A 26,144-nucleotide genomic window follows, 5' to 3' on the forward strand; every position below is an offset into this window, starting at 1 on the left:
TTATTTTTGTGTTAACTTTAAATAGATATGCCAAAGGGTTTCACTTTAATATGTCAGCTTATGAGTACTTGTACTCAGAAAATATTTCTGAGATTTTAAAATGACTCTATAGTCAAGATGCAGTGTTTCATGCTTATAATTCTATCTACTCAGGGGGCTGATATCTGAGGAATGAGGTTCAACCAACTTCAGCAGTAAAGTCCTTGAGAGTCTTATATCCAATTAACAACAAGAAGAGCCAAAAATTGAGCTCACTAACCTTGAGCAAAAAAAAAAAGGTACAGCAACATGGACATAAACCCCAGAACCAGCAAACAAACAAACAAGCAAAAAGAGAAATAAAAAAGAAATGCTGGACTTTATTAATCATAACAATTTAGATGAATAAAATGACAATGATACACAAAAGCAGAATAAAGAATACAATAAAAACCAACAAAGTTTAATGAAATGCCAAGCAAAGATCAATAAGAAGTTGGTTTTGAAAAGTAGTAGAATCAATAAAATTCTTATAAAATGTATCAAGTAAAATAAAGGCCCTGCTAAATATGATTAGAAACAAAGTTCATGGACACTGTACGTAAGTATACAAACAATGATTATGTCAAAAAATTTTAAAGTTTAAATGAAATAGATTAGCCAGTATAACATACACTGACTTGACCTCAAAAAGAATCAGAAAATAGGAAAATTCTAAGGCTCTTGACACTACTTAATCTAGACTACCTATCAATATTGGCTAGAAGTTCTACACGAATTATAGATTAATATAGCTGAAAGCAATATAAAAGGTGACCCACATAAAGAGAAAAAAACTAACTAATAGAAACAAGTCCCAAACTAACCCAGATAGCATGGTTAAAAACAACTCTTCTCAAACCCTTAACAAAAAAAAGACAGTAGGGGCTGGGAATATGGCCTAGTGGCAAGAGTGCTTGCCTTGTGTACCTAAAGCCCTGCGTTAGATTTCCCAGCACCATATATATTGAAAATGGCCAGAAGTGGCGCTGTGTCTCAAGTGGCAGAGTGCTAGCCTTGAGCAAAAAGAAGCCAGGGACAGTGCTCAGGCCCTGAGTTCAAGGCCCAGGACTAGCCAAATAAAAGAAAGAACAAAAAGACAGTAAATGGAAATTTATAAAGAACCAGATGTCAATCAAATGGAAGGGAATTTTACTTGAAAAAAATTTACAGTTGTAATTTGACTATAGATCAAAGTAGAAGAAAATATTCAAAGTTAATTACAGACTAATATAAATAATTGAATATTAAAACAGAAAATTATTTTTAAAAATTAATAGAAAGAGCTTCAGAACCTATGGACAAGTATCATACAGTTTAATAATAACTATAGATGACAGAATAAATTCAATATAAACCATATTTCTCATAATAATTATCAAGAACATTTTGACTTAATATTTGATAATATTATTGAATCCAAAGCATGATGGGTAAAATCAGCCATAGTGAAGTAATCACATTCAAACTTGAAAAACAGATGTGAAGCAAATATTTTCAAAATATCCAATGGGGTCAAAATATATATTAAATATAGAGAAAGAGCAATTATAATCTATTATATAGAGGGCAGGAAATAAAACTAGAAGATGATATCTTTGCATTGTGAATTGGGTGGGTAACATAACAGAGGGCTTAAGATAGATACTTACAAATAAACAAAAAACTGAGACAATAAATCACTGGCAGATCATTTTGTAGAAATGGAAAATGGAATTCTTCAGGTGATGAAAAATGGATTGAAACTCATGCAAAAAATCAAGGAAAATAAGCAAAAGAAACAAAAATGATGAAATGATGGGTAAACCTTTAAAAAAGAGCAAAAATATTTTAATTGTCTCAGAATAACACTTGACAGCAAAAATTATAACACTGTATTATTTTTATTATACAAGTAAGTTAAAAATATCTAGCATCACTAGAAGTATAACTCAAATGAAATTTTACTATTATAAGATTGTTAGGTTTTATGTGAAGTACAATAGCACTTTACACATGACAAAATAAGAATAGAATTGTAACCACCAGAGAAAATACTTAAGGAAGAAATACAAAGCAATATAACTAAAATAATTAGAAGAACTGAAAGACTTCTTTAGAGGTACCTAAAATGGTCAAACTGAGCAAAATTTCATATGTCTCTTGGCCATTCTCAATTATATCACTGGCCATAAAAGAAATGCCAATCAAAACAACATTGAGATTCCACCTCACCCCAGTAAGAATATTATTTATTAAGAAAACTAACAATAATAAATTTTGGAGGGGATGTACTCAAAAGGGAACACTACTTCATTGTTGGTGGGAATGTAAACTGGTACAGCCACTCTGGAAAGCCATATGGAGATTCCTCAGAAGGCTAAACATAGAGCTCCCCTATGACCCACAGTCCCACTTTTGGGCATCTATCCAAAAGACCACAAACAAGAACACACTAAAGCCACCAGCACAACAATGTTGATCACAGCACAATTTGTCATAGCTAAAATATGGAACCAACCCAGATGCCCCTCAGTAGATGAATGGATCAGGAAAATGTGGTAGATATACACAATGGAATTTTATGACTCTGTCAGGAAGAATGACATTGCCCCATTCATAAGGAAATGGAAGGACTTAGAAAAAATTATACTAAGTGAAGTGAGCCAGACCCAAAGAAACATGGACTCTATGGTCTCCCTCATAGGGAGTAATTAGCACAGGTTTAGGCTAGTCACAGCAGAGGATCACAAGAGCCTAATACCTATGCCCCTATAAACGCATAAGATGATGCTAAGTGAAATGAACTCCATGCTATGGAAACGACTGTTGTATCACTGTTTTAATTACTTTCAGCATGCCATGTGAAACCGTAGCTTCTATTGTTGATGATCCTCTTATTGATGATCCTCTTGTATTCCCTTTCTGTGGTTGTACCCGCACTATCACTGTATCTCATCTGAGTACACTGGATACTGTATATACTGGTATCAGAAGTAGGGAAGTAAAAGGGAATACCAAAATTAAGAGACAAAGGATAAAAAGACAAATGACTCCTAAAGTAATACCTGCGAAGCCATTTGGTGTAAACCAACTGAACAACTCATGGGGGGGAGAGGGAAAGTGGGAGGGAGGAGGGGGGAGTGAGGGAGTAGGTAACACACAGAACAAGAAATGTACCCAAGGCCAAATGTATGAAACTTTAACCTCTCTGTACATCACTTTGACAATAAATAAGAAAAATAAAATAAAATAAAATAAAATGGTCAAATTCAGCTTGAAGTTAAGATTGTGAAAATGAATTCAAAACTAGGAAACTAGGATCAAGTGAGATTGAAGAGGAATATTCAGCAAATGCTTTAATCTAATTTTCTCGTGTTTCTCTGGAAAATGAATTGTTAATTCACTATATTTTATCACCAGCTTATTTGTGAAATTTTAAATTCTCTTAGTTCTCTTCTATTTTGGAATGAATTGCAGTGCCATATTAAGAATGAAAACATGTAATTCTTATGTTTGCCAAGCAATAATATTGGTACAAACTGTCAAGAACTGAGATTATATCTATAGTAAGGTCTATAAACTATATGACACAGAATGCCAGATGTATATTAGAGAATTAGAAATCACTTGATGACATTCTAAGAAAAATGCAAAGTATCCACTGTTTTTTGACTCTCCTAATGACAGGACCTGTTGCACTTAATGAGGTATGGCTAAATTTGTAACAGACCTCAGGCAGATTCTAGACTGTAAATGGGTCTTAAACTTTGGATAGATTTCATTATTCCTACATGGCTTCTGATAATTATTTTTCTGATGCTTTGGAGAATGGCTTAATTTGTAAGCAAGAGTAATTGAACATCAATATGATCATTGCTGTGCTTCTCAAGGATCTCAAAGAGACTGTGAAGATCACACAGAATTGGTCTTAGGTGTGTTCAAATAGGAACCATTTTAGAGGCCTAACACCTGAGGTTATGCATTCAATTCATTTCCTTAAGAACCTTGGAGTTGCCTTCCAAACTTCCTTCTAATCAGCTAGAGTTGTCATAGAATCTTATCTCTAAACCAAAGCCTACATGGACCTTAATTTCTCTCCCCCCGCCCAACCTCTGAGGTTCTCTCCAGCTGGCATTCATACTCAGACTCAACAGCAGTAGAAACTGCAGCTAAACTCTGATTGTTAGTGAATTATTTGAAACAGAGGCCAAGTCCAATGCAGTGGGATGTCATAGTTCTTTACCAATCCATATTAATCTCCATTCATGGCCTACACATGCACTATCATTCACATGTATTCTAACCAATGTGCCACCTTTGATCAAGAACAGCAAAAGCAAGTGGGAATAGGAGTAGACATTCTTTAATCTGTGAACTCTTTTCCACTAATATCCAGAGTAGTTATCTCACCCTCTCAGCTGACTATACTCCATATACCCAGACATCTACCAGTGGGAGAGACTACAGACTTTTGGAAGGAGAGCTCTGTGATGCCAACTGTCTCTTTTGAATATTTGTCTTTTATATATTTATTTGATGTGGTGATGTCATGCTCTTCCAAGGGAATTTCAGTCCTTTTCAACTGAGAAACAGACAATCACCATATAAAGGCACCACTCTTCTTGTACTGTTCATGGGCCCCCTGTTTTATCCTGACTCAGGGTGGTACACGTAGTCAGGGATGTCTGCATTGAAAGAAATCACACTTTAGGAATACAATCCTTACAGATTGAACAGTTCAAAAGAAGATGTGCTTAAAAATGAGTAACTGTGTGTTTATGCTATGAAGTGATAAATGGTAAAGTTTAAAAGAGTAGAAAATATATTACATATATACTATAGTTACATTTGAGTGTTCTAAAGCTTACATAAGTGTCATGACAATAAAATACTTGATAGAGGCATTGTACCAATATTCACAGCAGCCAGCAGAATGGATGGTATAGCTTCATAGGTAATGACTAACCAACCAGCAGCCAATAAACGATATTGGAAATACATAGGCAAAAGGCCTGCTAATTTAAAAACAAATGGGTTCCAAAGAGTTATGCATTGTGAATTACAAATGCCACTATCTTTTTCTTATGATGAGAGATATGAAATTATGCAAAAATTGTACTTTCATCAATAAAAGGGAGAATAGTTTCTGGATCTAAATATGCAGTCATAGTGCCTAAAGACTCTTCATTTGCACTTACTGGCAAAAAATAACTATATGCATATTACTCTATTTTATATTATAAATTTTAATCAATAAATTATCATGTCTTCCACAAATATATGAATTTTGTAAACACTTTGGAGCAAACTATTTCCAGAGTGAATTGCCTCAGAATGTTCTATATATTTATGAGTGACACTACACTTTGGAAAAGGCAAGGACAGAGAACATGTTATGAATGTAAGAGACAGGTAAACAGCTAATTTTAAATCTCTGTGCTCTATGTTTTATCTTAATTGCACTTTACTTCTCACAATGAGTTGGCCTATAAAACAGACATTTATTCAATGATTCTTAAGAAACAGAAACTAAGAAAACAATGTACTCAAAGTCATACTACTGGTAATGAACATAACCAATATCAAAATTCATATCTGTGTTAGCCTATGATACATTAGGCAATTTTTAAGCTAAAAACAAGGAACTTCTATTGCAAATGTTTGTTTCAACATAGGTCTTGGAACAAAAATACAACACAAAATAAACCTCAGTGATAATTACCTCAAGGTTATTATCTGTCCTGTGAGTTTCCTAAAGTCTTTTCAAACTTTCTTGGCATTCTTCCTTAAAAATACAATCTTTAACAACATAAAGCAGAATAGAAGAGGACCCAAATCTAATTCCATAAGAATATTACAATGGCTAATTTTGAGTTTAAGCCTTCAATGAGAAAGTAACTAAAATGGTGTAGTGAACACCAATTTAGAGTAGGGTTAATGTGGTTATAGGAAAACTCATTAAGGAAAATGTTGATCTTTAATGGTAATTGACCAATTAAACACAACAGTTGGAAAAGAGCCATCCCATTCAGAGTTCTAGTAGAAATGATGGTAGGCAGCAGAAAATTGTAAATGCCTGATTGATTTTTCTGTGGACTCTAGATTATTTCTTTCAGGGCAATTCTAGATGATCTTAATATCAAGGAAGTGATATACTAAGAGCCATGTTTTAGATAATGCTAATTCCAGAAAATTCCTTAAAGGCAATATATGTATTAACTCAGGTGATTCTTACAACATCCTAATAAGGGAAGTATTATATCATTTTATACAACAAACTACTGAGACAAAGAATGCAAGTCATACAACTTGTTAGTGACAGAGGAATTGGAACCATGGAGTTAGAGTTCAGGGTTTACTTTTTAATTATTGCACAAAACAGTCTTTCTGCATGATATAATAACAAAAAGCACTGACTTCGGAGTCTGACTCCATGAATTCAAAACCCAGCTTCACTAACTACAGATATGTATGGGTTTGAGCACAATTTCTCTCAACTTCAGTTTTCTCCTTTGCATAACCACTTGAGCACTTGAATTCTTGAAGCATCTCATTTAGAGAAATCAACACAATGATTAGGATAATGAGGTAACATGTGTTCTCTACTACATACGTAGAGTTGTGTAAATCAAACTAAAGAAATAGGGCAGATGATCAAACAATATACGGATATTTTAACATATAAATAATACACACCCTGAAACTTGAATTTATGATGAGTTAATTTGAATAGTATTTCAACATGGTCTTCCATAGTTCAAAGAAAATATCTTTTATCTAAGAAGTTATTGGTTATGAGAAGTCTCACTACATCTTATGACATGATTATTGGCAAACATTTTCAATTACATTGTGATTGAGCCTTTTCACTTGTAGCTTTTTTGAAATCAATACTGTATATTTAGGTAGATTTTTAATGTTTTAATGATCTGAGGAAATTGTTCATAAGAGAAATTGGTTAATTCATTAAAAAAATACTTCCTTACAGTCTGACCTTACAATGTTTCAAGGCTACATCAAATTTGTCTTGAAGTAGCATTTCTTAAAAGAGTTATATATTAGTTGTCGCTGGTATAATTTTTCTTTCAAGCTGCCAACATTAATTCTGTAAGTTTTTATGGCAGTATTTTTCTATGTGAATACATTTATTTATACTTTGATTCTGTATCCAATTCAATTCCATAGCGTTAAAAAGTTCAAAGACAACTAAATGCTTTTAAACAAAGTAATGTTATGATATATTGCTAATTTTTTATGTAATACTTGACTTTAGACACTTCTTCCTCCTTAATTACAATTTATTTTATCTACTTCAATAAACATAGTAAGTTTTCCTGCTGAAAGTACACTGCTTGGAGAGTAGGGAAAATTTAGTCATAATATTCAGTATATATTCTATGAAACAAAAATTTGAGGGGAGGGTTTACTTTGAGAGGGATGAGGATAATGATAAATTGGATAACATAGATCAACATGCATTGCTGATTTGTTGAATGTTAACTCTTTTCTTCAACTACTTAAAGATAATGGAAATATAGTTTTTGAGAAAAATCAGAATATGTACATTAATTCATGGCATAAAAAGATGTTTAATTCATGGATAAAAGTTAAAATAGCGTTGTTTCTTCTTTATTGTCAAAGTGAAGTACAGAGTTTCATATGTAAGGCAAGTAAAATTATTATCTAACTTGTTATCTCCTTCCAAATTTTCCCTGTTTCCCCCTTCCCACTTCTCCCACCCCCCACAAGGGTTGTACAGTTGGTTTATACCAATTGGTTTTGTAAGTATCCTTATTGTAGTGGTTTGTCTTTTTATCCTTTGTACCTCAAGTTGGGTATTCACTTTCCCTTTCCTAGTTCCAATACACATGTATACAGTATCCAGGGTACTAAAATCAGTTACAGTGATATCAGGGGTAAAACAACGGGAAGGGAATATGAGAGAAAAAGAAGGTACAGTTTCACGTGTATATTCAAATTAACTACACGATTATATACCACTTGTTTCCTTACAATCAAGACAACACTAAAGCCACCAGCACAACTATGTTCACCACAGTACAGTTCAGATGTCCTTCAGTAGATGAGTTGATCAAGAAAATGTGGTACATATACACAATGGAATTCTATGCCTTTATCAGAAAGAATGACACTGCCCTTTTTGTAAGGAAATGGAAAGACTTGGAAAAAAATCATGCTAAGTGAAGTGAGCCAGATCCAAAGAAACATGGACTGTATGGTTTCCCTCATAGGGAATAATTAGTACATGTCTAGATTAGACATAACAGAAGATCACAATAGTTCAATAGCTATTCCCATATGAACACATATGATGATGCTAAGTAAAATCAGCATTTTTAAGAAATACGCTAAGAGAAAAAAAAAGTGCATTGGTTAATGTATATATGTATAGTTCAAGACTATTCACTGAGGTGGATAATCTATAAATCTTCATACTATGTTCATGTGTTTGTAGGCATTTTACCTCGCTCTATTTGACACAATTAAAACACTATGAAGAATATTAATTTCAAATATGTTAGTATTTTGAAAAAATAAATGCCTTCAATATGATTGAATACAAGCTCATCTGTTGCATATATATATATATCACATCTAATGTCACTTTCATTAGTTATTTGATTTTTTTCTTGTTTTCCTCTGAATTCCTGAACAGAACCGTGTGTGTGTGTGTGTGTGTGTGTGTGTGTGTGTGTGTGTGTGTGTGCCAGTATTGGGGCTTGAACTCTGGACCTGGCTGCTGTGTCTAGGTATTTTAATCAAGGCTGGTGACCTACTTCTTGTGTTGAATCTCTACTTCTGGTTTTAGGTAGTTAATTGAAGAGCAGAATCTTAGATTTGCCTGCCTTGGCTGGCTTCAAACTACTTAGCCATCAGTCTTTCCCTCTTCCCTGACAAACTGTTAAAAAACAAAAAATCTGAGTTAGTTTTGAATTCAAATTCAACTATATCTTTGCATCTTAAGCACAAAAAACTTAAATGTGAACTTGTAGAAGAAAGACCATTGAGATCTTTATTTTTTTAAAATCGTTATCATTTTAAACTTGTAATTCCTTAGCAAAAGCTAACTCACAGTCCAACAAAATACATACCAGGAAAGGGGTACTTGAAAGGAAGAGGGTGAGATCAATTCATTAAAAAATTCAATGCATATCCTACAAAATTAAGAAAACTGAGGGAAGAGGTGGAGTGGAAAGCAATATGGAGAATGATGAAGGCGGTGACATTGATCAAGGTGCATTATATTCATAAACTTTTTTGTTAAATGTAAACTCCTTTCTACAACTACTTAAAGAAAATATTTTAAAAATAAAAAAATTAATAATATTTTTCTGTGAGTAAATCACTAAGAAATTATCAAAAGTCCGCACAATTTTAATGAATCTGAAAAAATTACAGATAAGGGAAACTAGACATTGGAAAATAAAACAAATATTCTAATTAAACCTAAAACCTTAGATGGGCACCAGTGGCCCACAACTGTAATACTAGCTACTCAGGAGGCTGAGATCTGAGAATCATGGCTCTAAGTCAGCCTGTGCAGGAAAATCTGAGACTCTTACCTACATTTAACCACCAAAAGCTGAAATGGAGCTGTGGCCCAAATGATAGAACTCTAGTCTTTAGCACAAAAGCTCAAGGACAGAATCTAGGCCCAGAAGCCCCAGAATTGGGAGGGGGGTGCGGGGAACAAAAAACAAAACCACACACACACAAAATAAACCCCAAACTAAAACCTTGCCAATTTTTCCAGAGATAGAAACACTCATCTAAAAAAATAAAATAAAATCTTGAAATTTCAAAGTAAAGTCTCGAACAATCTTTTTTTTTTTTTTGCCAGTCCTGGGCCTTGGACTCAGGGCCTGAGCACTGTCCCTGGCTTCTTCCCGCTCAAGGCTAGCACTCTGCCACTTGAGCCGCAGCGCCGCTTCTGGCCGTTTATCTGTATATGTGGTGCTGGGGAATCGAACCTAGGGCCTCGTGTATCCGAGGCAGGCACTCTTGCCGCTAGGCTATATCCCCAGCCCCTGAACAATCTTTCTTAATAAAGTCTGTCTCGGTTCTACATAAGCTAAAGATGAAAACTTCATGAATTTGGACACCAGTTTCACATTAAATAAAAACTTTCAAACTAGCATTTGGTTTCATCTAAGAACTTTAAAAATTAGAATACTTTAGTATTTAAATTATTTTAAAGAATATTAGGAATTAGAAGAAATATATGCAATACATTCCAGTTGACTTATCTATTTTATATCTAAATATCTTTAGGTATCCAGTATTCTGCTGGGAGTTGTGAGAGATTAAAATATATACTTTTAATTCTAAAAAATCTGTACCAACAAATAGATGAAAGTGGTATCAAGAGGTTATTTTTAAGGGTACTATATTCCTTTAGTAATTACGATCTTTTCACTATTAGTTACAATTAGATTTGACTTACTTAAGAGACCCAATTTCTAAGACAGAACTTGGTCCTTTAACTTGGTCTTTTTAAAGGTCACTTAAGGAAATAATGTCATTTCAATTCATATGAAGAACAAAGAGTGTGACGTATGACAGGACCCAGGGCCAGAAGGGACCAAATCAATTTCATCTTCCTCTGGCTGTAACTCAGTCATATGACCACTTCCAGCTGCAAAGGAACCTGGGAATGCTTGCCAGCTGAGAAAAGAAAGGTATTATTTGGTGAAGTATATGGTGCTTGTATCATTTTCCTCAGAAAATTTTTGTGGTTATTAAATGAATTAATATAAAGATAGGCACCTTAACAACATGTGCATTTTTTCTTTTCTTTTCATCACTACTAAGTAACTATGAAAGATTTCATGTTCAATGTTTCTACATTCTGTCTTCTCAGGCATGTTGCTGCATCCCTCTGAAAATTTTTCTCTCACAATAATTGAAAAGTATTTCTCATCTTTGATCTACTTAGTTTGTATTCTTGTGTCATGAATATATCCCAGTTTTAGTTACGTAGCCAACTGTGCTCTTTTTTTTTCATTTCTTTATTGCTTAAGTGATGTAAAGAGGAGTCACAGTTTCATATGTAAGGCAGTGAGTAAATTTCTTATCCAACTTGTTACTTCCTCCCTCATTTCCTCCCTTCCCCCATTTCCCTTTCCCACAAGTTGTACAGTTGGTTTACACTACATAGTTTAGTAAGTATTGCTGTTACATTGTTTTGTCTTTTTATCCTTTGTCTCTCAATTTTAGCATTCCTTTTTCCCTCCCTAGTTCCAATGCATGTTCTATTTTCATTTACTGTGTATCCTTCAGAGAGCAATATAATTTTTTTTAGCTACTCCTTTTGTTTACTTCCTTTCTTCCTTTTCTTTCTGTGCCAGGACCTGAACTCAGGACCTGCCTGGGCATTGACTCCTAGCTTTATCACACAGGCTGTTGCTTTCCCAGTGAGCCACCTTTGGTGCTTTGTTTTGTGTTTTTTTGTTTGTTTATTTGCTTGTTGTTGCTTTTTTGGTGGTTAGAGGTAACAGTCCTATGGACTTTCCTGCCCAACCTGGTTTTGAGTCATAATACTCAGAGCACAGTCTCCTGAGCAGCTAGGATTAAAAGTATAAGCCACCAACACCAGAACTCTTTAATACTTCTACAGTTTAATGTTAAATTTCTGAAGTAATTGAAATTTTCTGTTACTTTGTGTATTGGTCACTTATTTCTATCTGTATTCTCTGTCAGTTTCTTTCTGTGTCTTTCCCCGTTTCTCTGTCTCTCTGTCTCTGTCTGTCTTTTTCTCTCTCCCTATTTCTCCTACTCCTTCATGCACTTGCTCTCCTAAGGTAACCACCAATTTTGTCATGCTTTGAAATCTAGTTTCATTCAGAAAAGACATTCTCTATGCTAACTGAGTAGAGTTTCTTAGGCATGTCTTTCTGGGTTTTGCATATAATGCTTACTGGAGGAAGTTTGCTGTTTTTCTTTCTTAAGCTTCCTATTTCTGCCTGTTGCACTGCAGGCTAACTAGTGTAGCCTTAAAAATCATGGTTCTGGAGTTCCATCTCTAATCTACATAAGGAACTACAGCCTCTCATGTCTGGCTGAGGTATGTTCTTCAGACCCTCCAACCTGGTACCTGGCACCTGTCAAACTTAACACACAAAGTAAACAAGATAGAAATCAGCTTCTAGAGTGCTTCCCTTAAGTCAAGTTGGTGAATATGATCTAGCTTCCTTCCCTACAGAGAAAAATGTTGGTTTAGGATTCAAACCTGCCTTCCAAACAGGCAGATGACATGATCCTGAAAATGCAGAATAAAACTCTAACCTAATTTTCCTGCTTAGGTTGTGAGTGGATCATGTTCCCCTAACATGGTTTTATAAACACTTTACAAAAGTGGCTGCGTTATTTTATTATTGTTATTATTTTTTATTATTTGTTGTTGTTAAACATGTCCATGAGAGTCCAGAAGTGCTGGCATTCAGTTGCCAATCTCTAATATGATTCATGTTACTTTTCAATTTTATGTAATATTTCCTCTGCTCTTTGCAGTAATGATACTGTTAAGTCTTAAAACATTTACCACAGACAATTGATTCAGTTAGATTCAACATGTAATGCTTTCTTCAATGTAACATATGTATAGGTGCATCTTCTAGCTGATCATCTCTCTGTTTGAGGCTCTCAAATATCTGTCAACCACTACTTTCCATAGCCTTTTCTAACTTTTCTTGACAACCTACTTTTCTATTAGCTATCACACTTACTTAAGTCTTAGGCATTATAATTTCCAGAGGCTTCATAATAAGTTAAATTTATTTTTCTTTTGTCACTCTGACAAATTTTTGGCAAGTAGATAAAACTGGATCCTGCCAAATATAATATAGTATCTTGGCCATATTACCTATAACTGAGTAATTCCTTTTGTTCTAACTTTCTTTCCAGTTGTTAACTTAAAATGTTCATGAAACTAGGAGAACGAAATAGAAAGACACTTGATTATTACTCTGAGTGTACTATTTAATTTGCATTTTATAATTCAGATTTTGCATGAATAGCAATAAATGGGTCCTCAGCAGAGTTGCTAATGGAAAACTGAGCTCTGCCATCACTGGAGACAGAGATTTTGATTACTGCGCATTTGTCATTGACTTTATCTCCAGAAATTACATCACAATAGGTCCCACCAGGAAGGCCAGTTTGCAAAGTTGTAGACAATGACCTAAAGGCAAAAAGTTAACATTTAATTTTAATTCAACAAAGATAAGTGCCAGTGTGCAAGGGGTATCTCTAAAGAAAGGGATCATCTGTAAAAACTATTTACAGTCAAGGTCTCCATAAGAGAGAAATCCAAACACAGAGAACCAAGAGAGGATGTGAAGGTTTCTCAAACCAACCGCAATCATGCCACAGATGGCAACCTCTGTCAGTGATGACAGTAACAACAAAAGCAGTAGAATATTAGAGTAGATAATCAAAGGGCAGAGGCAGAACAAAGAGTATACAAATAAACATTACATAAACAGCCACAAACATACAAATATTTTATAGTATACATGTATCTATATTTTAATTTTATACTTGTCCAATTCTGAGCCTAAGAAAATATTAACTATATATAAAAATTAGGATAATATCTCTAACAAAAACATTTTCCATGAGGTTAGAGAAAATTTAGGTTACAAGCAGAAACAATTTAGCATGTCTAAGAAAATATACAGTTATGAATATAAGGCTCTTTTAACTTTTTGGCTTTTTAAAATTTTAATTTATTGTCAAGGTGATGTACAGAGAAGTTACATACCTAAGGTAGTAAGAACATTTCTCATCATAAAGCTCTATTTCTAAGTTTAATTTAGTTCTTTCTGCCAGCAAAGACAGATATTAAGGGAAAAGATGTTGTCTTCTCAGATATATTTCGTCAATATAGTTAAATATTGGACATTGAAACATAATTAGGATAAATTATCTAAACAGAAAAGAAGTAGGTGAACTGGGCAAAGAAAGTATGAAAATATGACACTGAAACTCCCTTGTCCATTAAGTATACACTAAAAATGGGGAACATAATAATATAAAAATTAAGATTCTATTGGTAGCTACTTACCAGTCATCATTGTTAAAGACAATGAATCCTTTGTTTCCTCTTCCAAAAGCTATTTGGTTGCTCCCATTATCCGACCAATTGGTAAATATCTGGCCATCCACAAAATTTCGAAAAGCAACCATGTTCCTACAAGTACAATCAGATGTTGAAATGCTGAATCCTTCAACTTCAGGAGATGAAGTCAAATATTAGGGAAGGCCAGTATCCAAAATTATCACTAGGTAAGTACACATTCCCACCTGATTTGACACCAGCGGTGTTCACAGACCCAGCCATTGCCACGGGTGGTGTCAGGGTTAACAATGACTTCTTTAATAGCTCCGTTATTGTTGGGGGGCCACATCCAGTCGCTGACATCCTTAATTAGAGAACACAAAGTTGCCATTATAAATGGCATTTGCTAGCTAGCCTCTTCCTTCTCCACTACACCAAACCCACTTTTGATACATCTGTCCCTGCTGTGTCTTTAGTTAGAATTCAAATATTCTCATTTGTTTATGTTTCTTTACTGAGTATCTCATTCTTGCTCTTGCTCTGTAGGGACAGTTTTTAAAAACAGTAATGAGTTTTTTTCATAGAGTTTTCTTTCCAAATACTTGTTTCCTATTACCACTATAAATAAATGTTGCTGAAATGATGAGAGCATTACAATTTGGATTACTAGAAATAATGCAGATATTTCAAAATCACTTCTCTTAAAATCTAATCAACATAGCTAGTTTTCTGCCTCAGTAACTTCACCTGTAAATAGAGACTACATTTGGTTGTTTGAAAACTGAATAAAAGGGCTGGAAAACTGGCTTAATTGTAAAGTGCTTGCTTCACATGCACAAAGCCCTGGGTTTGATTCCTCAGCATCACATTAACAGAGGAAGCCGGAAGTGGCACTGTGGCTCAAGAGGTAGAGTGCTAAAGCAAACAAAAGCAGAGACAGTGCTCAGTCCCTGAGTTCAAGCCACAGGACTGGCAAAAAAAAAAAAAAAGATTTAAAGCTATGTGATATAATAGTTATATATAAATACAATATTTAAATATAATATTTCCCAAATGTTTAAATATAATATAAATATAACATTTAAGCATAATATTCTAAGGGCTTTAAATATGATATTTCCCAAACTAATATCAGTTGATTTTTTACTAGCTTTTGGATATATCTACTAACATACATATCCTAAAATACTTCCAAGACAATACAAAGCTAAAATTGAGATCTTCCTTATATTTTATGATATTAAATGAATGCTTACCATCATGTTTACATTCAAATAGACATCTGATGAATAGACAAGGTAGCCAACACATGTAGAGTTAAGAGAAATGTTTTAATATATCTTAACACTTACTTTTCCATTCTGAAATTTTCTGTCTCAACGATATCTTGACATTACTCGTGTACAACCATTAACACTTACTTTTCCATTCTGAAATTTTCTGTCTCAACGATATCTTGACATTACTCGTGTAAAACCATAAGGATGAGCAAGCATGAATCCAATGGCCATTTTGTACATTCTGAAGGTTATAAGATGGTGTTTAATGGAAGGTCATAGAATGGACATGATCATCTCTAAAGGCACGATCCTAAGAAACAGAGAACGTTTTCTCCTACCTGGCATCCCAGAATGTAAGGATGGATGCTCTTCCAGCCCCGTGTCCTCGCTGATTGTCGTGGTTGTCCACAAAGACCAGGACTCTATCAGAAGGCATCAAGCCCCAGCCTTCTCCCCAGTTCCTATTTTAAATAGAACAATATACACATGTGTACCATTACAACAGATGGAAGAATCTGAATCTGTTTTCAGACAACACTCAACAACTGTTCCTAATCAAATGGATACAATAGGATTTTGATTTTGGGTATTTGTGTGTGTGTATGTGTGTGCATGAATATGAAATAATCTGTACATGTATTCCATGCCCTTATGGATGGTTGCATGCTTTCTATTTGTGTGAATATTATAAGAATTTTGTCATTTGAAAAAAACTTCATCATTTTTTGACTACAATAAATTTGAGCTACATTCTAGAAGTGTGAACTATCATGTGTTATAAAATTAGATTTTATTATTTCAAAGTAATAGATTAGGTATAAGTACAGTTTTACCACATATAGGTGGTTAAAAGTACTAGACTTCTATCGATTTTAATTGGTTTAACAGACTTTAGGGGTGGCTCAGGAAAGATACAGAAGTGATTAGTGAATATTCTCTGATAAACTGACAAATTGAACTGACACTCCTTTGCTCAATTTAAAAATACAAACTCTGAAACAGGAAATTTATGCACAGAGTAAAATCTGTAATACTTCCATCATACAGTGATAAAAAATAGTTAAGGCACTATTTTGGCTTCAACAATACTTCTTGTGATTGACATAGTAAATGAAATGAGGGTAAACTGAAGGCTAAGGAACAATAACACTCTTATCAATCTATTTAGATGTCTAGGAATGCTCTAGAATGATAGCATGTAATAGAATAAAATGATTAACAAATCTGTAAAACAGCTCAAATGACAAATTAAATTACATTTACTTTAAGTAAGACATCTTCTCTCCATTCCACTTGCGGATTACTGTGCCCAGCTTGGTACCAAATTTGAATTCTGTCACATGGCCATTTCCAAAGTACTCACTGCTTGAAACTGCCTCACCCCCCAGATCAATGACCTGGGGATGCAGACAAAAATGGTAGGAAGACATAGGTTTTCTTAGCAAAATTTAAATGAACAAAGTATTATGTCCCCCCAAAATAAATTCAATATATCATAAATGATCTAATAAAATTTTTTCATGATATTCAGTTCTTGATTTCTCATAAACTGTATGGTACAATATTGAAAGAAGACTAAAGAAATGGTGACTAGTTGACTGACCATGTTAAGCTACCATGGTCTTATATATGCATCATAGGAACAAAAACTGACATTATTATCATGACATTTGGTGTGGGGTCAATAGCTGAATAATTTCATTCTTGAAAACCACCAAAGAAGGAATTTACACATGGAAGAATTATTCCAGAGAAAGCTTAACTCGTTAAGGAACAATGTTGTAGCTCATACTGTTTTAGCAAAGATCCAAAGTAGGAGTGGCTTGAGACTGGAACAGCTGTATGATTTTTTTTTTCAGCCTTCCATGATGTTATCTGGAGATTGGGATTTGGAAGAGTAAAAATTATACTTCTATAAATGAGACTAATAGAAGGGATTTTGTGTGCTTCCTCCAAATAAAAGGCAATTATTGAATTCCATTTTACACAGTGCCTCTTGGTAAATAAAAGGTCTGCTCCCTGCAGAAAACCATTGGGTGTTCAGATTATTCAGCTTGCCCAAAAATGCCTTAATGTCTCCAGGCCACATGTGCTTAGGTGCATCCAGTCTGAATACTGCTACTCCAATGCCAATGAGATGGTTCAAATAGTCTACAACCTTGGTACGAACGTAATCTTTCTCAAGTGCAAGATCAAGAAGAGCAGACACTTTGTGATTTCTGATCTGTTGGAGTAAAATGGTGGGTTTGTTAAAAAAAATTATGTCTCACAGAAGAATCTATTTCATTAATTATCTCTTCATTTATTCAGCAATGCAGCATTTATTCAGCTCTTCTTCCATAATGACTTGACAAGGTGCATTGGCTATAATGACATTCTACTGCAGATGTATTTCCATTTAGCACACGTTTGAACACATGTGGGACCAGGCATGCATACATTCATGTGTGTGTGCATGCATGCATGCGTGTAGGGTGCGTGTGTGTGTGATGCAAGATATCAAATCCTCACAATGCTCATGAATACCAATGAGAGTTCTTATTTTGATAAAATTCATTCTGGTGGCACATTTGCTAAATAATATATAGTGTTTTAAATAATGTTCAATCAAATATAACTGTGTAATTCAAGGCCCAGGTAGTTATTTCTTCTGATTATTTAAAAGCAAACAAACCTACCTCATTTGCATTGTTGTAGTTAATCACTTCCCCATTTCCAGAATGACATTTATCATCATTGAAATCCCAGGCAGCATATGGAACCGCAGGAAAATCCCTATTATTAGCACTGTAGTAGCTTCCACAAATGCTGCTTGTTCCTGTACCACCCCCTGCACCACACATGTGATTAACTACAGCATCCACATAAATACGGACCTGAAAGTAAAGATTATGTCAGCTTCACTTTAGGCACACAAGTAAGGATTTATTGAATCAAATCAGCAGGATTTCAGTAATCCTCCAAAATACTCTTAAATTTCTGAAGAGACTAAAGTCATGTGAAAAGAAGTCTTAACAACTGTTCTACATAGGTGGTCAGATACATGCATAACTGATGAATAGAGAAAAGTCAGAGATACCATGTGAAATTAAGTCCTGAAAACATTCTTGCATAACTCATGAATACCCAATAGTCAGAAGTATCATAACTATGAAGACATGGAAAAAGCCATTCTGAAGCTGGTAGGTATCAGTTCTGAGAGAAAGACAAGGAATCATTGACCTATAACATGTGAAAAGGACAAGGAAGCACTTATACATTTCCTTACAATTATTATAAGTGGAAGCAAGGCAGAGACTATTCTATCATGATTCTCATTGAAAGGATAATGACTAATTCTCATAAGGACAATACAAGGGAGAAAACTAGGGAACTGTCTGTGGATTAATAAACCACAAAAAAAGACAAAAATTTGGGATATATTGGCTCACAAAATATATGGAAATGGATCTATCTAAAGAGTTCATAGCCAGGATTAATTTTAATTAAACTGAATTTTAAACTAAACCGCCTCTTTTTTAGTAAATAAAAAGACCATTTATCTTCAATTAAGAACTATGAAGTAAAACAAGTAAACAGAAAAATATGCAACACAATGAGTGTTACTAAAATTATTTTATTTATAAAAAGGAAACTCAAATTCACTTACACCAACATTGTTATACCTGGTCACCATGTCTCTGAACTCATCTTCATTGCCAGACCTTGGGCAGATTTTGTAGCAGGTGGGTTGGTATCTTTCCCACCAAGGTCTGTAAGGGTTGTGAACTACAATGTTTTCATTCGGTGGGGAGACCTATAATTAAAAAGTTAACCAATCCTGATTATAGATTTCTTTATAGATTAGATGCTCTAGAATTTTCCTGATGATCTGAAATCCTTTCTGAATCTCTGTATATGCAGGTTCCTACTTTCTAATCACTTGAAAATAGGCATTGTATATTAAAACTGTTCTCACATCTTCAAAAATATTAAATTATTGCAAATACTGAATGTTTTCTTCTTCAGAAAATCATCTTAGAGTACTTATAAGTAAAGTAACAAGGTGCTCTACCTCACTAAAAGTGGGTGAGTACCAATTTCTATAAACAAAATAAAGTTTTCAATATTTACTATGCACAACACTCACCTGTACCCCTCCAAACCCCCTAGGACCTAAGTACTTCTCACATTCCTTATCAAAATCAACGCAGCACCATTCAAACAGGTGGGCCATACATGTCCGTCCCTGTTGAGTATGGGGGTAATACTGAGCCTAGCAGAACCCAATGGCTGAAAGCAAAAGAAAGAACTTGATTTTGCTGTGGAGCTATTAGGGTTATTTCTAAGTGACTATTTATATTCCTGCAAAAAGGGCACAGTTTACAAAGTAAATATTAACACATCCATATGTACAGTACAAAGTGTTCATAACCTGAAAAAGATTATTAATCACACAGTTACCCAACAGGTGGAGAACAATCACAAAAACTCACAGGAATACAATCTATGTATATTTTTCTTTTTTTTCTTTAATTTTTTTTTAATTGTCAGAATGATATACAGAGCGGTTACAGTTTCATATGTTAGGCATTGGATACATTTCTTGTAGTGTTTGTTACCTCCTCCCTCATTTCCCCCTCCCCCCTCCCCTTTTCCCTTTCCCCCCATGAGTTGTTCAGTACATTTACACTAAACAGTTTTGCAAGTATTGCTTTTGTAATCGTTTGTCTTTTTTTTACCCTGTGTCTCTCGATTTTGGTATTCCCTTTCAGTTTTCTAGTTCTAATACCTGTATACATGGTTTCCAATGTACTCAGATAAGATACAGAGCTAGTGCAGGTACAACCACAGAAAGGGGATACAAGAGGATCATCAACATTAGAAACTAGTCTATGTATATTTTTCTTATTGAAGGAATAGTAACTTACTGAAACATTTCTCTTTAGAAGTTTATTGATAATCATTATCTTTATATTAGTTATTTTGCTTTAGATCAGATTAAGATGTCTTTCACTAACTGAATGGCAATTAAAATTCAGAATTAAAAATTAAATTTTAAAATAAAAAGTAAAATTTATTGTTAAAGATACACAAATTGAATAAACAGTCTTTCATTTCCTCCTCTACAAAACCATGGCTATAGTGTTGGTAGAGTATTAGGAATTTTCACAATACTCATATATTTCTTCCCATCTCAGTTATTCCATATCATATATAACACTAAATCAAACTTTCATATTATTTTTCCTCCTCAATGTGAGTGAAATCCTATAAAGGCAATATTTTTTCAGTTTCAGGGAAGAAGATACTCCTTAATTTACCCTTTGAGATGAGAGTTTTATTTTGGCCAACCACTGTGAATAATGTTAGGAATGAGGGAAAACACAAAATAATTTCAGTTGACAATCAGATTAATTGTGAAATATGAGCTAATTGATTAATAAAATAGTGTCTTCATGAGCAGGCTATTTGAATCAATTGAAATAGCCTCAGCTATGAGTTGAAGGACAAGATTAATGATCGGTGGGAGATGAATTGAGATCTGCAGCACAACTGATGCCTTCCCCTATAGGTGCCTCTTCTCCATTTCCCCTCATCTCAATAAATAGGTCTGGTTTGCTATTTTCCTTTACACATTCTTCACCTCTCATCTTTCTATACACCAGTTGTCTCTGCAAAGTCTGTTATAAAAGCAATTTGGTAAGCATATTGTGTCTCTGCTTCAGTCTTACATGCACCTATGTTTTCTGGATCATTTTCAATCTTAGTAACTGACCTCTTTTTCTCTACTCTCACTCTCCTGCAATGGGGCCTCTTATCAGAGGCAAGAGACTTTTGTTTTCCCTTAAAGAATAATTTGGCTTTGTCTTTCCTTCCTACACCCTTAGGGAGTTTATTTTTGCTACTCTACCAGGACTTATGTTGTCAGGTCTATCTTTTTAAATTCACCACATTTTATCTTCAATTTGGCACCTAAATCTTTGCATTGCTGTCTTTTCTAATATTTCTTGAGTATTGATCTTTTATGCATCCACAGACAATTACAGTATTTATGTTGATCTTTCTCTGGTCTTCTGGTGACTAATTGGAAATTAGTCTCAAAGACCTTCCTACCCAAGCTGTCTTCAAACCATGATCTTCAAATTTCAGCCTCCTGAGTAGCTAGGATTACAGGCATGAGCTACTGGTTCCCAGATATCTTGGCATTCTTAAAAATTCCTCTGCAGTCAAATGACAATATAAATTAAAGTTTAAATGACAACATGAAAATGTATTTCAATTTTGTTATAAATATATTATAAATAAGTACATACATACAAGATCACTATTGTGGAATATGATTCTTAAAAGTATGCTTCATATCTAACACACATAGAACTTGGAAAAAGAATGGCATGATTCCTTAATAAATGGTTCTAGTGTACAAATTAAATTTTGGACTTTGTACAGTGTCGGGATCTGATGAATCCCTTTTCCCCTATCTCCCGGGGAAATGCCCAAACCCAAAAAACTATGAGAGAGCACTTGGCCTTATCTTCTGCCTGCAGAAGGTGAAGGCGTGCTCTTGTTGGGGCTGCGTTTAGCCAAGGAGAGTGAGCTACTGAAATCTCCCACCCCTGGAAGGCCCTGGAAGGCTTAGGAGTGGCTTCCAGCCATTTGGTCCCAGGGCAGGAGGAGGGGAAGTCAATCGGGGACCGCCCCTCTACATATACAGCCATCACCCCCACATCTTCCCCTCTTTTATTTTTTAAAGAGCAGGAGGGAGGGGCCTTACTTGACGGCGCGCCTATCTTAGGTTGCCTCCCCCGTGGGAGATCATACCCATCATTGGCAAAAGAACGTCCTGGCACTTCAGGCTGACCTACCTGCCAGGCAGCTAGCCTGATGAGAGAATTCGGGAAGAGAGGGATTGGCATTCGAGAGAAAGCCCTGATGTTTTTTCTCCATGCCTGTGGGCCCCGGCCAGTAGCGGGTCCTAATGGGTGTTATGACTAACCTCGTGGGGTTCCCAATTGGTCAAAAACAAAAAGCCACTGTTGACCCGAACAGCCCTAGCCACTGCCACAAATGAAGACCTGTTTTGACTAACAGAGGGTAAGGTAAGCAAGGTGCAAATGTGAACATAAGGCACTTATAACGTGAACAATTGTAACATAGAGTGGATGCAAACATGAACAGTTGTAACACAGAGCAATTATTAGACAGGTACAATGCAATGGAGGGTCTCTTATCTGGTTCAGTCCATAAGAGATAGAGAAGTCCTAATCCGATCTGGTGACACCCGAGATGACACAGACTACATTCCCTCTCTCCAGTAGTGAGGTAGTAACAGGTCCAAGCTTTGGCTCCAGTGACTTTAGTTGGTCTACAGCAGCCAAGGCGCTGGTAGCTTAAAGCACTGGTTAGTAAACATTTTTTTTAACGTAAACATTTGGAGGAAGGTGCCAATTTCCTTGCTTATTGCAAACATTTATCATAAAACATTAAGGTGTCAAAACCCTTTAGCTCCTATTTCCCCCCAATGGGGCCCCCAAGGTAAGCAGCAAGGGGAGGAGCAAAAGTAGGAGCAACAGTGTGTAAAATTTTTCTTTAGTCCTTGTGCAATGCTGCAGATGATGCCACAGCAAAACATTGCACCATGGGACACCAGGCGATGCCCAGGAAGCAGGCAGAGCTGGCACTGGTCCATCGCCAATGTACACAGGCAGGCCTTCCATCTCCCCATTGAGGATCCACCAGGGTTTCTTTTTTTTTTCCTAGAGAGAGTAAAGGGAGACATCCCTCAAGGGCAGGTGCCCTTTAGTGATCATTCAGATGAACAATATTTTAAGCCTCTAGCTGGTATCCAGATTGGATTTGGTTCCCTGATTGGGAAAATGCATGTGAAGACCCTTCCCACACTGATAAGTGGGTCCGGGCCTCGCCATGCTTCTGTGAGGGGGTCCTTCCAATGGACTTCTACCTTTACGTAAGGTGTTTGGCTTGACCAATGTCTCTGGAAAGCCGACAGAGGTTGGTCCTCAGAAAAGTTTAAAATATTTAATGTATATATCGCTGTCCTCAGCTGGTCATGGGGGCTTCCCCCCTTTTTTGTTTTAATAACTGATCCTTCAGGGTCTTATCATGCCTCTCAATTATGGCCTGTCCCTGTGGGTTGTATGGTATTCCAGTGGTATGTTTAATATTCCACGTTTGAAAAAAGGCCTGTAAAGGCTTGCTGGTGAAACAAGGTCCATTATCTGTCTTTACTTGTAGGGGAAGCCCTAGGATAGCAAAACATCTTAAGAAATGACTCTCAGCATGCCGGGCTCTTTCCCCCGCATGTGCCAAGGCCCAGCAGGCCCCAGAACAGGTATTGATGAACATAAATATATATTTTAACCTTCCAACAGGAGCATAGTGGGTTACATCAGTCTGCCAGATAACATTAGGCTTTAAGCCTGTGGGGTTGACTCCAGGAGATTGCAAAGGAGGGACTTGTAGAAAAGGCATACATTCCTTGCAAGTCCTAATAATCTTTTTAAAATCCTTTATAGGAACTGAAGGAAATCTGTGATGTAACCCTCTCCAGTTTAAATGTGTACGCTCATGGCGTCCTTGGGCCATTTGAAGGTTTCGAGGCTGTAAGACAGCCACAGCTGTAACAATCCCATTAGTGGCCAGATGACCTGACCACCGTGGTCTAGTAACCAGCTCTGTGACCAACCCAGCGACCTGCCTAATGACCAACCTGAGGTCCACTGGGTGGTCCTGATAGTCTCAGAAGACAGGCCAAGTATAGAGGTTACTATAGCTGGGAAAAAGTTCCGATGCTTACTCGATACCGGAGCTGACCGGACGGTATTAAAGAAGGAGGAAGTTCCTCCTTGGTGGGATTTGATCTCCGGGCCCCAGACGACAGGAATAGGGGGCGAAGTTGCCAGTTAAGTAACTAGGAACTGGCTTGCCTGGACTGATCCAGATGGCAAAGAGGGAAAAGTGCGTCCCCTGATAATGACAGGCTTATGAGACAATCTACTTTGGGTGATGGGGTTGGAGGGCGCCCCATTACTAGTTTGTTGTTAGACTGGTTGCCTCCTTTGGGTGACGGGGCTGGAGGGCACCCCATTACTAGTTTAAAGACTTCCCCCCAGCTTCAAACTTGGACTTGCACTCGCTCTGCCAATGATATCCCTTCTTACACCAGGGGCAAGGTGTCTTAGGCAGCACCTTAGTTTGTCTGGGGCTTCATCCCAATGAGGCACTAGGTCTTACAGATCCTGAAGGACATTCTCTCTTGAAATGGCCATGGCCACCACACCCATAACATCGCCCTCTGCTTACCATATTGGCTGTGGCAGGAGTGGGCTCCTTATTAAGTGAGGCAGTCAGCACCTGTGTCCGGCGGGTCTGAGTATTGAGATCCTGACAGGCATATATCCAGCTTTCTAGAGGTTTGTCTTTCATACGTGCACAAACTAGTTTGTGGTCTGGGGCCATTCTGTCCCAACCAAGGACCTGACAAGTTCGTCTATCTGAGACCAAGGAGCCTTCGCCTAAATACTTTCCTCCACCCTCTCGATAAATGAGACGAGGTCCTCTGTCGCCCCCTGAGTAACTTCTAATGTCATGGTCTTTGAGGGCCCCTTCCCTAAGGATGTCCATGGCCACATCCCCAAGGCCCACACTCACTTCCGGTAGGATGCGGGAAGAGAGACCTGTGGAAAGTCAGTGACATGTGGATTGGCGGGCCCATACATCATTTCGAAGGTGATGGGGATTGGACGATTGTTTGCAAAATTTCTCAGCCTGATCAGAGCATGCATTCCTAAAGGATGCGCACCACCTCATGTAAACTTTCTTATCAAGCATGGCCTGACCTACCCGTCTCCATGTTTGTGCATTGGAAAACTGGTTGCTCAGGCCACAGAGTAGGGTGTGAGCCCAAGAAGAGTTTGGTCCCCTCTCAGTGACCGTTTTCCTAAGATCTCAAAACTCCTTGACTTCCTCATGTTTCCACCCAGCTGTGATGCTTGCTATATCAAAGTCTACCATCTCTATACCTGGTAGAAAGTCCGGCAGTGGCTGTTCAAGCTGCAGAAGTGGTGACGCTGGCGGTGGTCGTGGTGGAAGCGTGGCGAGCCATAGCGGGTTCAGGGCGACCTGTCTGGGGGCGGGGGAGCGACAGCAGAGGCTGCCGGCTGCCCCCCTCCCTGGCTGTATGTCTCGAGAGCGAGGCATCTAGTCCGGGATTCTGGGAACTAGGCCCATGATCAAGATCAGCCCACAGCCCCTCCGCAGGCCCATCAGGATGGGGCATCAGGCCCTCCTCCTGCAGGTCCCGGGGGGGTGGGGTGGGGTAGGTCTCCTCCTTCTCCCCAGGGGCTCTCCTCTGCAGCTCCCACCTGACTCAATGGATTCTCTCCTGTAGAAAGCCAATCTTTGAGAGAGGTGATGATTGGAAAAATCACAAGAGGGAGGTCATTTCCTATCTCCTCTTCCTTGCCATCCAGCTCCCTCCCCAGCTGGTCCCAGGTTTCCCAGGAAAGAGGGTTAGCTTTAACCAACCACAGGATGGCCTGGGTCAGGTTCTCCCAGATCCGCTTGATGGTAGGATCTGAGATGGGCTGTCCGGTATTTTTTACCATGAACCATAATATCTTAACCGTTGGTTCATTCCACTTGCTATGCGCTTGGCCCATCTTAGTGGGATCTCTCCTCCAACCCAATCACTAAACGCAGTCTGTGGGGATACTGTACCCCGAAATTCCTGGCCGTGCGATTCCGCCCTGCAGGGGCACCAGATGTCGGGATCTGATGAA

The 26,144-nt window shown here is 36.8% G+C and overlaps 1 pseudogene; it reads right to left on the reverse strand.

Moving 5' to 3' along the window:
• Nucleotides 1-13,009: 13,009 nt before the first annotated feature.
• LOC125355754 lies at nt 13,010-25,563 on the reverse strand (annotated as a pseudogene).
• Between the last annotated feature and the right edge of the window lie 581 nt (nt 25,564-26,144).

Source organism: Perognathus longimembris, chromosome 7 (assembly GCF_023159225.1).
Source record: "Perognathus longimembris pacificus isolate PPM17 chromosome 7, ASM2315922v1, whole genome shotgun sequence".
NCBI classification, from domain to species: Eukaryota; Metazoa; Chordata; class Mammalia; order Rodentia; family Heteromyidae; genus Perognathus; species Perognathus longimembris.